Source organism: Ursus americanus, chromosome 14, assembly GCF_024610735.1.
Source record: "Ursus americanus isolate L20-20 chromosome 14, mUrsAme1.1.p, whole genome shotgun sequence".
NCBI lineage: Eukaryota > Metazoa > Chordata > Mammalia > Carnivora > Ursidae > Ursus > Ursus americanus.
In genome coordinates this window covers 7,586,573-7,599,173 of record NC_142140.1, presented here as the reverse complement: position 1 = coordinate 7,599,173, position 12,601 = coordinate 7,586,573, and the positions used below count along the sequence as shown (strand labels likewise).

The window sequence follows — 12,601 nt, the reverse complement described above, 5'->3', positions numbered from 1 at the left end:
AAAGAAAGAAAGAAAGAAAGAAAGAAAGAAAGAAAGAGAAAGAATAAAGAAAAAACCTAGGTTATCTGGCCATAGTCAATGCCAGAGAGTGATGTCCATCCCTGGCTACAATGAAGATGCCCTTCAAGTGAGAGCCTGCTTACTTAGCAAGGAAAGAGAAGAAGGTGGGGCTTTAACTAAGGGAACAAACCAAGTCCACCTTATTTGCGAAAAAAAGATCATGATTTGGTTCTCTAGCTCACTACAGCAGAATCAGAGGAGGAGGCCATGTTCATAATCCTTCCCCAGCATCACCTTTTGCTTTTCCATCAAAACTTACCTGTCCCACATCCCAGTTCCCCCAGGCCCAGCTACTAGCTGGAGCTAATTTGGTCAGATAATTTCTACAATGAACGCAAGTAACCGTGGGTCACTAGACCACCCCAGATAGCATTTGGGGTTGGTGGTAGGGGGAATATCAGAGTAGCATGTGCTTGATGCATAAAACGGAAAACACAGAAAACTCATATTGCATATAATCTTGCAATCTGAAAATAACCACTACTAACCTTCAGTTGACATTTTGATGGAAGCTTCCAAAGCTTCTTCCTCATCCTCTCCCAAAGAGTGACACAGATGGTGATTTGGGCAGTGTGACAGGTGGGCAGGAGGGGATGTTGGGTGGGGAGGGCTCTATCTGCTCACACTCTATCTGATCATACCCTGCAGCAACTGCTGATTCTACCTAGGAGTGAAGCCAGCTCCACACACAGCCACCCAGAGGAAGGATGATTTCTCCCAGGTTGCTGCGGAAGTAGTGGCCCCAGGCCACTGGCAGGGAATCAAGCTGGCTTGTCCCAGAGAACTCCCAGACAGTCCCTCAAGCAAGGGGCTCTGTCTCCAAATGTTTGTTTGTAAACAGATGGTTTGGAGTTGAGGGCATGCTTTCCCGGGGATATCACGGTGGTAAAGGTCACAGCCCCCAGAGGCCTCACCCACCCAGGACAGGGGCCAAAGACAGCACTCCCAGAGCCAGCTCCACACACAGTCACTCAGCTACCAGAAATGTCCTCGGCAGGCCCCCAGACAGACTCTTGTTGCCCCAGGCCGTACCCAGGCTGCCCCAGCCTCTGTGCAGGGCTCCTCCTTCTTGATTCCAACATCGAAAAACCCCTCCGTGTGGCTGACCCCAGCAAGATAGTAATCAAAAAGTAATCAGATGGCATTAAAAGATACTAAAGTATGAATGACTGATATGATAGCCCTGTAACCCACACATGAATATTGCTTTATATTGCAAAAGACCACGTACTAATCCAGGCGCACCTGTATTTTGGTAGAATATCACACTGAGGTACCGCGGTCGCACATAGGCCCTGAGCGGGACCGGGAGGCAGGGAAGTCACATTTAGGAAATAGGCCCAAACTGCAGCTTCAGCTCTGCTTCTGGCTTCCCTCCACCTCCACTGCTACCCACAGGTTTTGGGGAGTGGCTGCTGAGAGTTCAGGTGCTGGGAAGAGGGTTGGCAAGGGCTGGGGCATCTGGGACATCTGGGGCAACGGGGTGGGGTGGGGAGTGGAGGTGGTACAGACACATGGTCAACAAACCAGGCGTTTCTAAACTGGGTCCACTAATGGTGCTGAAGTATGTGCCCAGGTGTGAGTGGGTCCCTGAGTCCCTCAGGGTGAACCAGGGGTTTTGGCTCTCACACTCACCTATCTCCTGGGCTGCTCTCAGTCTGCACTCCGGGTGTGGGAAACCTATGAGCAAACGAGACGGAGATCAGAAAGGTCTGTTAGAGGGGCTTGTATCTTCCAGGTCACAAACCGGTGGCCAGATTCAGATCTGGTTGTTTAAAATGTAATATTTGAAGTGATCCCAGTATTTAGAAACTGAGGGATTTCATGCACAAGTCCAGCTTTCTGATTCCTCTGGGGACAGCTGTACCTCTGGGCCACGTGCCAAGAGTCCAGCAATGGGCTGGAGCCACATCCAACCGCTCCCCAACCCCAGCCTATCTGGCCCCCGTGACTGCTTGACGGTGCCGTCCCTGCTGTGGGGTCTGCTGCCACGACCTGCACAGCCCAGGTGGGCTCCCCTTTCAGACCAGCCTGGGCTCCCTCCCCTCCCTTCCCTTCTCCTGCTCCAGACACATAAACCGGAAGTCCAGAGGGAGAATGCCAGGTTGGTCCCTCGGAGAAATTAAGGGTAAGAAGATAGAGTCCGATGCCAGACATGGTTTTGGTGGGGGGCCCTGCTGCCTCTTCTCCTGCATCCCTTTCCAGTTCCCTTGCTCTGTAGCTCTGGGCGGCTCCTGAGGGTTTAATAAATGACCTCTTCACAAAAGTCTGGGCAGGAGTGGTGCAGTTTCCCTGGGGGGAGCGGATGTGGGGATTCTTCTACCACTACCCCTAGGGTGTGGGAAGAGGGAATGGTTTCTAGACCCAGGCACAGAGAAGATGCCCGACAAGAGTTGTCACCTGGGGTCAGGGCATGCAGCCACCCCAAGGTGATCCTGAGGGAGACAGCTGGAGACTATATACCCTAACATCTCTCCCCGCCCCCCTCACTTTAGAGCTAGAGCTCCCCATTAGCCAAAGCCAACAGGAAGCCAGGGAGGGGAGGAAGTGCGCGGATGACTACAGGTCATCTCCTAGGGCACAGGGCAGTGGTGAGAGGGTCTCAAGGGGCAACGGCAGATGTCCAGCACAGTGGCCCTGCCTTTCTGTACCCTGTTCATCCTGTTCATCCTTAGGACCCACATCCTTCAGGCTCTGAACCAAGGTTAGCCAGGTCCTACCAAGTGTCAGGAGCTCAGTGCCACCCTAAGGACTATTAGTTGGCATCTCTGTTCTGCTCACCTGGACTGAGCCCTCTGCTCCGCCACTCCCCAGTACCTGGAACCCGGCCCACACCCTGAGGTCCTCTTGCCACCTCTGCCTGTTCTCTTCCACTGGACACCCTTCAAATTCCTCTCACTCTGGAGCCTGATTGTCCCCTTCCTGGAAAGACAGCCAGCCCAGAGTTCACAGAGATCTGAGAGCAGAGCTACAGGGAACCCGCAAGCATGAGTCTGACACAGAACAGTCATGGAGACAAAGTGGTCACCTGAGAACTCCCCTCCCTAAAACTCTTCTGGGAAAAACTTGAGCCTGACAAGAGGCAGCCATGTGCAGGATTTCACGGAAGCCAGAACCAGAATTGACCCAGGAGATCACCTGCTCTGGCACCTGCTTTATACCGGTGGAGAAACTGAGCCCAAGAAATGGGTGGGCTTGCACAGGCCACAGAGCCAGAAAGTGGCAGAGCCAGTGTTTTGTTCGCCCACCAGGCTACCCCTTCCCCTTGGCCTGAAATATCCCAGGGCTTAGCCAGGCCCGGAGACTGATGTCAGTCTGGGTTTGCTCAACAGCAATTTTACAACTCAAGGGACCCCCAGTTCATTTACTCCTCACCCCAACTATCAGAGGCAGGTACTGTTATAATTCACGTGTTACAGATGAGAAAGTTGAGTCCCAGCGAAGTTACCTAATGTGCCTTAAACCAGCACAGGAGGCGAGTTCTAGAACAAAGGCAACAACATTGATAACTATTATAATAACTAGCAACAAGGACTAGGATGCTTGCTCTAGGTTGGCCCTCTGCTGAGGTCCTCACACATAGTATCCCATTAAGGTTTTGTTTGTTTGTTTTTGCTGTGTGTGTGTGGTTTGTTTTTTTTTTTAAACTAGAGAGTTTCTATTAACTTTTTACACTTGGCTAAAACATGGAAGATGTATCTTATGTATATTTCCAGCCTGAGATATAACTGACACATAGCATTGTGTAAATTACACCACATTGACTTGACATACTCATAAACTGCAGAATGACTGCCACCATGGGGTTAAGTAACAGGTATATCTGTATATCCTGTCCTATAATCACCATTTCTTTTTGTAGTGAGAACATTTAGGATCTACTCTTCGCAACTTTCAAGTTTTGATGGGCTAAGACTAGCCCTGTGGTTCTTTAGATGCCTCCTGACCATTTGGTTCCACACATCCACTTTTCTGATCCTCTGTTGGCCTCTCCCCAATGCCTTCAGGTCATAGGAGATGGAAAGCTCAGCACTGGCCACCTGTCATGCCCAGTACCCTTCTGGTAATGTTCAAGGGGCTTCCCCCCAGGCTCAGCTGGCCCCACCTGCTTCCCACCCAGGGCCCTGAGCTCATGTACACAGTAGCCAGGTCTGGAGCTGTGGGCAGCCAGTCACGCCTCATCAGTGGTGCCCCCATCTTCTCCAACAGAGACTGTTGAGATGAAAGACTGATGAGCAATCTGTCCTTGCTGGTGAATTTTTAATTATGGAATAAAGGAGACCGACCCCTGCCCCTGGCCCAAACCAGAACTGCAGGGAAAATGGTTCTTTGGTGTCAACACTGTTAAAATTTCATCCATACTGACAACAGCTATGAACTCTGTGTCCAAGTTTTTTCTGTCCACAAACAAAGGTGAATGGCTGAGATGGAAAGTGATTGGTGGGGAAACCAGTGGCCCCCAGCATGGAAAGTTCTGGAGTGACATGAAGGGGAGTGAGACAAGGACTCCAGAAGGCCTAGGGTGAGTCTGGGCACAGGGGCAGTGGGTATGGAAGCCTGAAAACCATGCCAGCTGTCATTCTATGACTCCTGCCCTTCTAAATTGCCCGTGACCCCACTTCACACCCTGGATTGTCTTACGGTCAACAAGCTGAGACAGGGCTGAACTTGGAGCATGGTTGCTATGTGGGGGTTCCAACCTCAGCCTTGCAGAGACAGAACAGACCAGCTTCGGGTCACTGCCCCAGGACAGCAGCATGCCTGTAAGATTATCTATGACTCAGTCAGCCCAATGTCACAAGCAGCCAGGAAAGGGAAACAAGGGCCCATGTTCGAGTCTCTGCTTCATCATTTACTGGCCCATTTTCTTGAGCAAGTCACTTCAACGTCCCGAGCCTCAGTTCTCTCCTCTGTAAAATGGGGATAGAAACAGCTACAGTGGGGCAGGGGCAGTGGTGAAGGTAAAATGGAGAGGGTGCAGGGAAAACACTGAGCACTGTGTCCAGTACCCAGTGAGTTTCTGAAAAATGTTAACCATAACAAGGAAGACTAAATCATCAGCTCTGCTCTCACACTGCTTATAAACTAGTGAGGATCTCACACTGGCTAAAAACAAAACTTACAAGAAAGAATGGAGTAAGGGTAAAATGGTTCTACAAAACACCTGGAGTGAGAATTTCAGGGGAGGGATCACTTTGACTTGGGGGTAGCAACCAGGGGAGGCTTCTCTGAAGAGGGGACCTGGAAAATGTACTTCCAAGTACTACCACCTTTTGTGAATGCAGGGATTAATCTCCTCCAGTGGGAAGCCTTGCCCAAACTGAACTTCTCTCTATGCAATTTGGGCATCAGTTAGGGTTTATCTGATTCTCAGTGATAGTTCTGTTTAGTCAATAAAGTCACAAGTCGGTAGCTCCCAGGGGTTCTGTACTTTCCAGCTCACGTCCTGCCTGTGGTCCTGCTTTAGCGCATGTAGTTCCTACTCGTCTCATGTGCCACTAGCACCCAAAGCCCAAACCACATGCCCTGCGTATAGGGAAGGAGCCCTGCGTTCTAGTCCCAGCTCAGCCCCCTGCTCCCTCTGAAACATTGGCCACATGCCAGCCACTCACTGGGCCTGTTTCCTTATCAGTGAATAAGCTCTGGGGAGCACTAGTCTTTTGAGAGGCTCCTTAAAACAGGGTACCATGTTTCATGCTATAGCCCTCACCTTCCTCATAGATTCCACAAAGCAGTGAACACATCAAGGCTCTGATAAAGTCCTGCAACATAGAAACCAGTGGAGTTTTGCTTGGCCCAGAATTTCCCAAACTAACTTTACTCAAAACTTTTTTTGAGTAATGTCTATTAACAGCTCACAAAACTAGTATTCCTCAGCACCCACTTTGGGAATGCTGGCCCGAAACATCTCTCAGGGATACCTGTGTGTTCTGCCACCCGGGCATTCAGTAAGAATCTGGAGTGTGGAATTTCACCCTGAGTCACTTTTCCAAAATGTCACTGTTTCATTTGTGGTCAAGATGTGAGGGCACCCTTCTCTAACTCCCACGACAGGCACTGTGTCTAGATTTCTTGCACTGCAGTAATGGATGTGTCTCCCATAAGCTTTTGAGTGAGGGACCACGTCTGGACACTGATATGTCCCAGAGCTTGATAAGCTCAGTGCCCAAAGCACACAGTGTCTGCTCAATAAATAATCTTGAATATAGGGGTGAGGGTTAAAATATTGAACAAGTGGCATGGCCTTTGTGGCTAGCAAGTGGGACACCAGCTATCAACAACCTACAGGGCTCTCCTGACTATGCCTGTCAGTCAAACTCTTGCCCTGGTGGGTGGAATGAATGAATGAATGAATGAATGAATGAATGAATGAATGAATTGCAAGACCTGCCTAAGAGACCATAACTATTAACTAGAGAGAAAAGGCACTTCCTAAGGCAAAGCCCAGTGCTGTGTTTTCCACCTTCTGGGCAATTCTGGCGTGCCCTTCAGGTCTGGGGGTAGGGGCTGGGTGGTGCAAAGATGACAGAAACAAACTGAGGGCCTCAGAGGGGAGGGGAGTGGGGGAATGGGATAGACCGGTGATGGGTAGTAAGGAGGGCACGTATTGCATGGTGCACTGGGTGTTATACGCAACTAATGAATCATTGAGCTTTACATCGGAAACCGGGGATGTACTGTATGGTGACTAACATAATATAATAAAAAATCATTAAAAAAAAAAAAAGATGACCCCTCTCTGCCAGGGCCCCACACTGGAGCCAAGGCCAGATGAGAAAGTGGGTTTTCTGTGTCCCTCAACAGAGCTGGCAGCAGCTTTAAGATTTCAAATATCGTTCTGAAATCTGAATCAAAAATGGAACCTGTTTTCCAGTAAATAATACCCTTGATGTCAGTATTGCTGGAGGAGGCTCAGCAGCATCCAGAAACTCAGAGGGGAGGACGTGCAGGGAGCCATCACAGCACAACACAACCCACACCTGGGTCTTCTGGCTCCATCTAGCAGGCCACCTGCCTTCCAAGGGTGTGAAGACTTAGTTGGGCACTTTAGGCCTTGGCATAAGTGAGAGACACTGTTTTCTGATCATACTTGTTAACGCCACAGGGAAATTCCGAAAGGCTATGGGCTGGGGATTCTACACTGTCGTGGCTCTGGGGACCCTGGCTCAAGGATGAAGGGCGGTGGAGATGTGGTGGTGGAAGGTAAAATTAGAATGGGTCAGGGCCTTCTCTGAGTGACCGGCAGCACCTGACGCCCGCCAAGCTCTGGGATGGGACAGCTTCAGATTTCCATATTGGTTTCCCTCCTCAGCCAGGATTTGAAGCAGATACCACCCGGTTTGAGTTACAGAATCCAGCTCATGGCTTCCTGACCCTTGGCTCCTGGGAGGCTTGTGGGGGAGGTGTGAGTTCTCAGGAGAGGCCGGCCAGGGCACATTGGGAGGGCTCAGAAGACAGTGGCCAGGACCACACCTGGCCTGATGCTTCCAAAGCAGAGTTTCCTCCTTTGGGGCAGGAGCGGCCCCTACCCCCACCACCACCCCGTGATATTGAAGCCGACTGCAAGGAAGCTTCTCCCCAAGGAGTGGCTATTCCAAGGGAAGAATCTCTGTTGAGTCCTAGCTTACCTTTAACACCTCTCTAGAGCTTGCTAAGTTCTCTATCAACCAAGGAAAACCGGCCTCCATTGCTGAGAAGCAAGGTCTATGTAGAATTCAACAACATTAGCAGTTTGCCTTCCTTTTTCAAGTATTTTTACGGTTACTTTCTATTTATGGCAGCAATAAGGCTTCATTCTAAAATGTATTTTGGTTAAAAAAAAAAGAGAGCTCACTTGAATAAAAACATTAAGTACTTTTCAGTACAGGTGATCTCATCTACAGGTGTAGAGGGAGCTGTATGAATGACTGAATCTGGGAAACATTCATCGAGTCCAACCAGCCCACATCACAGATGGACACTCTGAGTCCAGATGGGAGGGGCCTTACCCTAGGACACACAGCCAATGAATAGCAAGAGCTGGGGTGATGCACTCAGAGTCAGAGTCTCCAGACACTTTCTGCTTGGTCATCTCTTCTTTGTAAAGCCAACCTGTCAACACCTCCCTTAGTGTGGTCCTCACAGTGCAGGAGAAATATGGCTTTACAGATCTGCTGCCTCCAGGGTACTGGGGGTTCTGCAGAGACTAGAACTGAGACGCTTCAACTTTTTATTCCATGGAGCCCGTCACAGAATTGGTGTTCAATGGGAATCTGGTAAAAGGGGTGGGTGAATGGGTGAGGGGAATGACAGATAAGTGGATACATGGAGATACAGACGGAAAGAGAAGGGGATGGGTTGGATGGATGGATGGGAGAGCCATGGGGTGGATGCATGGGTGGGTGGGTGGGTGGATGGATGGATGGATGGATGGATAGATGGATGGATGGTTGGGTGGAGAGTCAGGTAAGTGGACAGATGGACGTACAGATGGAGAGACAGGGGGATGGTGGATGGATGAGGACATGAATGAATAAATCGTTTGGCTGATGACTTAGGGAATCCCTCCCCTCTTCAACCCATCCAAGGGTATTTTCATTCTGTTAGAGAACAAGCAAAAATTTCTCTAAGACAAAAGAATTAATGGTGAAATTTCAGATACCATGATAGACTGGTAGAGAATAAACACTTTCCTGGCATTTCCTGACCTCAAGGCAAAGATGAACAATACTGCCCAGAGAGACCAGAGCCTCAGCTTTTCATTTTGCTTTTGAAACTCACTCTCTGATCTTGGATGAATTCCCTTCCTATCCTGGGCCTGTGTTTCCCCATGTGTAAAATGAAGAGGGTGAATCCAATGAGTCCCACTATCTCAGCATCCTGTGCACCTCCCCCCAGGAACTACAAGAGGCCAAAGCATCCTAGACCATGTCCAATGCTGACAGGAGGCACGGCATCCATCAGTTGGACTTGGCTTCCTTAACAGGTGAGCACCTTTCTGCAAAGTGATGTGCTAAAGGCAGCCAGACAATCAAGTAGTGCCTGAGAACAGAATCCACAATGCCTTTGAAACCAGAGTATTCCGTCTTGCTCTGCTTTTGAAACCAGTGTATTCGAAGGAGAAAACATGATAAAGGCTGGTGACATGAGGCCAAATCCTCAGTCCCCTAAATGATGGATCCCTTCACATATACAACTGTCATGTGCAGGGTGTGGACAGCCCAAAGGTAAGAAGACAAGAGAAGGGCTGGAGGGGGAGGCTCAGACGAGGTCAGCCAGGGCTGGGTGCAAATTCTGCCCTTGACCCTTCTTATCTATATAACCTTTTTTTTTTTTAAGATTTTATTTTATTTATGAGAGAGAGAGAGAGAGACACGGAGCATGAATAGGGTGGAAGGGAAAAATGAGATGGAGAAGCAGACTCCCTGCTGAGCAGAGAGCCCCAGAGAGCCCTAAGCAGACAGCAGAGATCAATCCCAGGACCCAGAGATCAGACACTGAAGGCAGACACTTAACCAACTGAGCCACCCAGGTGCCCCTTAACTACGCAACCTTGAGCCACTTCTCCCTCTCTGAGCCTTATCATCATTTTTTTTCCAATATGGGGGACATATTAGTTAGCTCTCCATTTTGTTGGATGGTCATGAAAATTAAAGATCATCCATGTACATGGTTGGGTTCCACAGATGTTAGCTCATAGTCCTTCCAATCTGTGAATGCAAGAGAGAGCCTGGATCTTGTCCAGTAGGATTTGTCCCATGGGCAACATGGGAATGGCTGTTTGCTCACTTACTAAGTTTATTGAGCATCTACAATGTTCCAGGCCCTCTCCTCTGCTCTGGGGACTCATTGGTGAGCTAAGGCAGCCCTGGTGTCTGATCTTGTGGAGTTTAAAGTCTGTGGGAGGAGGCAGGGAGATGATCATTTACCAAATGGTCATTCAAATAAATGTGAAGCATCACTGAGATATGTTCTGTGAGGGGGAAAGTGTGGTGGAGGGGGGGGGTGCTATATCCTGGAGACCACTTTGTTCTGGGGCAGGGTTGTCAGGGAAGTGACCTCAGCTGAGACCTGAAGGACACACAGGCTGTGAGCCCGTATAAGTGTTGGAATTGGGGGGAGTAGGCAATGGGACTGGGAGAGAGGTTTAGCAAGCGCAAAGGCCCTGTGGCAGAAGGGGCACAATGTGTTCAAGGATCAGAGAGGAAGCCAGTGTGGCTGGAACACAGAGCATGGGGCAGTGTGGTATCACATGAAGCTGAAGATGTGGACAGGGGCCTGACCACCCAGAGACTCATGGGCCACAACAGGGCTTTCCGTTTTTCCTGGGGAAAATGGGAATCCATTAAAGGGCATAAAGTCGAAGAGTGAGGGGACTGGTCACTGCAATGTAGAGAATGGATATAGGAAACCCAGAGGGGAGGCTGAGAGCAGTGAGGCAGTCATGCCACTGTCCAGGCAAGAGACAATGGTGTCCCAGACTGGGTGGTGGTGAAAGAGTGGATAGCGGCCTGGAACAGCTCTCATCCAAGCTTTGACAAATAATTAACATGCAGGGGAGTGTGCCTGTGAGGTCTACTAGGACTTCCGCTGTCCCCTTTCAATGTGGTCTCTCAAGACACTAAACCTCAATCTCAGCCCCATGGACCAAGGCAGGCCCTCCACAGAGCCCTTGGTGCAGGACAACTTTGCTGGATGTCCATGTAATAGTTAAGGTGATACCATTTACAATGTCCACACACAGACTTAACAGTTTACAACCAGCTTTCACAGACTTTATCTTACTTGATCCTCACAACCGCTGTCAAGATGGGAGAACTCCAAACCCCAACTTCTTTTCTGACTCTCTTTTGAAGAATAAAAACAATAAGACTCCCAGTAACCACTGCTGTCTGGTCGATTCTCATTATTAGCAGTAGTTAGGTCCTATAAAATCTCATGAACACTGAATTAGTGAATAGCCAACCACTGCTCCCAGGGAAAATGTAGGGTGAGGTTCCTGAGAGCCTCTCTTCACAGTATTTTCATCAACTGATCAATACATAACATTGTTTTATGAGTGTTTCTGTATAAAGACACCTTATTTAATTTCTACTGCAGATCTGTTAACATTAAATTCACGGCCAACAGCACTGTAACTCATGCCTGAACGAACATCTTCCAACACATGCATTTTCACCACAAGACACACCACAGCCTTCTGGGCTTGGGAACACTAGACAGCACTTCAAAACTGCACTTGGGGGCCCTTTTAAACAGCCAAGTCACCAAAAAGTGCAAAAACGTGAAAAACATGGCACCAACTAGACCACAAAAAAGCCCAGTTATTTCCATACAAGAGCTGAAACCAGAAGGCGGAGTGACACCTTGTTCAGCCTCAGCTGGGAACTTGAGCACTGGGGGCACTCAGAATTTTCGCTGCTCTGCACATATCTTCAAATGACTGCAAAAGCACCCTGAGTATTGATTTTGGGGTTACAAACAAATTTCAGTAAATAGGTGAATTTAATAAATAACATGGCATCTGTGAAGAATGAGGATTGACTGTGTTTACCATTCATTGGCTAACTTGACACATATTCACTGAAGGCCACCCATGTGCTATGTGCCCCCCTTTGGGTGCTGGGGCACAGGGCACAGAGCCTGCTCAGTGCTCTGACTTTTTATTTGCTGAGTGCGAGTTGCATGCCGGGCATCATGCAGTCTTGCCACAGGCAGCATCTTGCCTCCCCACCCTGTGGTGGGGGCTGCCATTTGTCAGAGGAGATGGTGGCAGGTGGAGGGTCCCACAGTTGGGAAATAGCCCAGCAGGGATGAAAACCAGGGGCACTTCCTCCGGGGTCCAACACCACATCCCACACCCCTAAGCTTCATCTGCACACCCGTATTCTAAAAACTGTTTTCACACCAGATTTCTTCAAACTCTGTTCATTTTCCCCTTCCTGCCAAGTAAGCAGTTAAACTCACAAACTATATTAATCCCTGGCATAAGTTCATTTAAACAAAATATTGCCAAGCAACGAAAGGCAGAAATCCTCTTACGACCCACATGGGTATCAATGCTGTGCATTGAGGGAGGGCCGTACCTCTTAGCATCTGGTTGTAAACACACCTGAATCCTGGACAAAGAGTCCAGGCAGGGGCAGAGGACAAGCCCCCACCCTGGGATGCGATGACCACTACCCACGGTGGGGGTGGGTGGGGGCTGCTCTTTGCTTGCTGGTTTCACCGTGAGTCTCCAGGATCCTCACAGACAATGGAAGGCGACACGCAGGAGCTGGACAGTTTTTAGTGAAAACCAGCTTTATGATCCTGACTATAACTTCTCCAAGCCCCAAACAGTGCATTTAAGACTCCAGAAAGCACTTTCACATCCATGGCTGATTTCACTTCCCTCTAACTGAGAGATAGGTGGTGACAGTAGCCCAGTTTAGAGATGAGGACAGTGAGACCCGGGGGAGGGAGGAATTACTTGCCAGTGTCACACAGCTGAGCAGGAGACAGAGTGGGGATTTTATTCCATGCCTTTTGTCTCCCAAGGACACAGTCTCTTGACTATGTC

General features: G+C 49.2%; 1 protein-coding gene across 2 annotated transcripts in view; it reads right to left on the bottom strand.

The window, feature by feature from the left end:
- Nucleotides 1-12,601, bottom strand: part of ATP2B2 (ATPase plasma membrane Ca2+ transporting 2) — a 365,851-nt gene that overhangs the window by 282,652 nt on the left and 70,598 nt on the right. For both annotated transcript variants that reach the window (XM_045808236.2, XM_087866780.1), the window contains exon 2: nt 1,696-1,740. The gene's annotated coding sequence lies outside the window, so the exon portion shown is untranslated. The remainder of the gene's footprint in view (nt 1-1,695; nt 1,741-12,601) is intronic.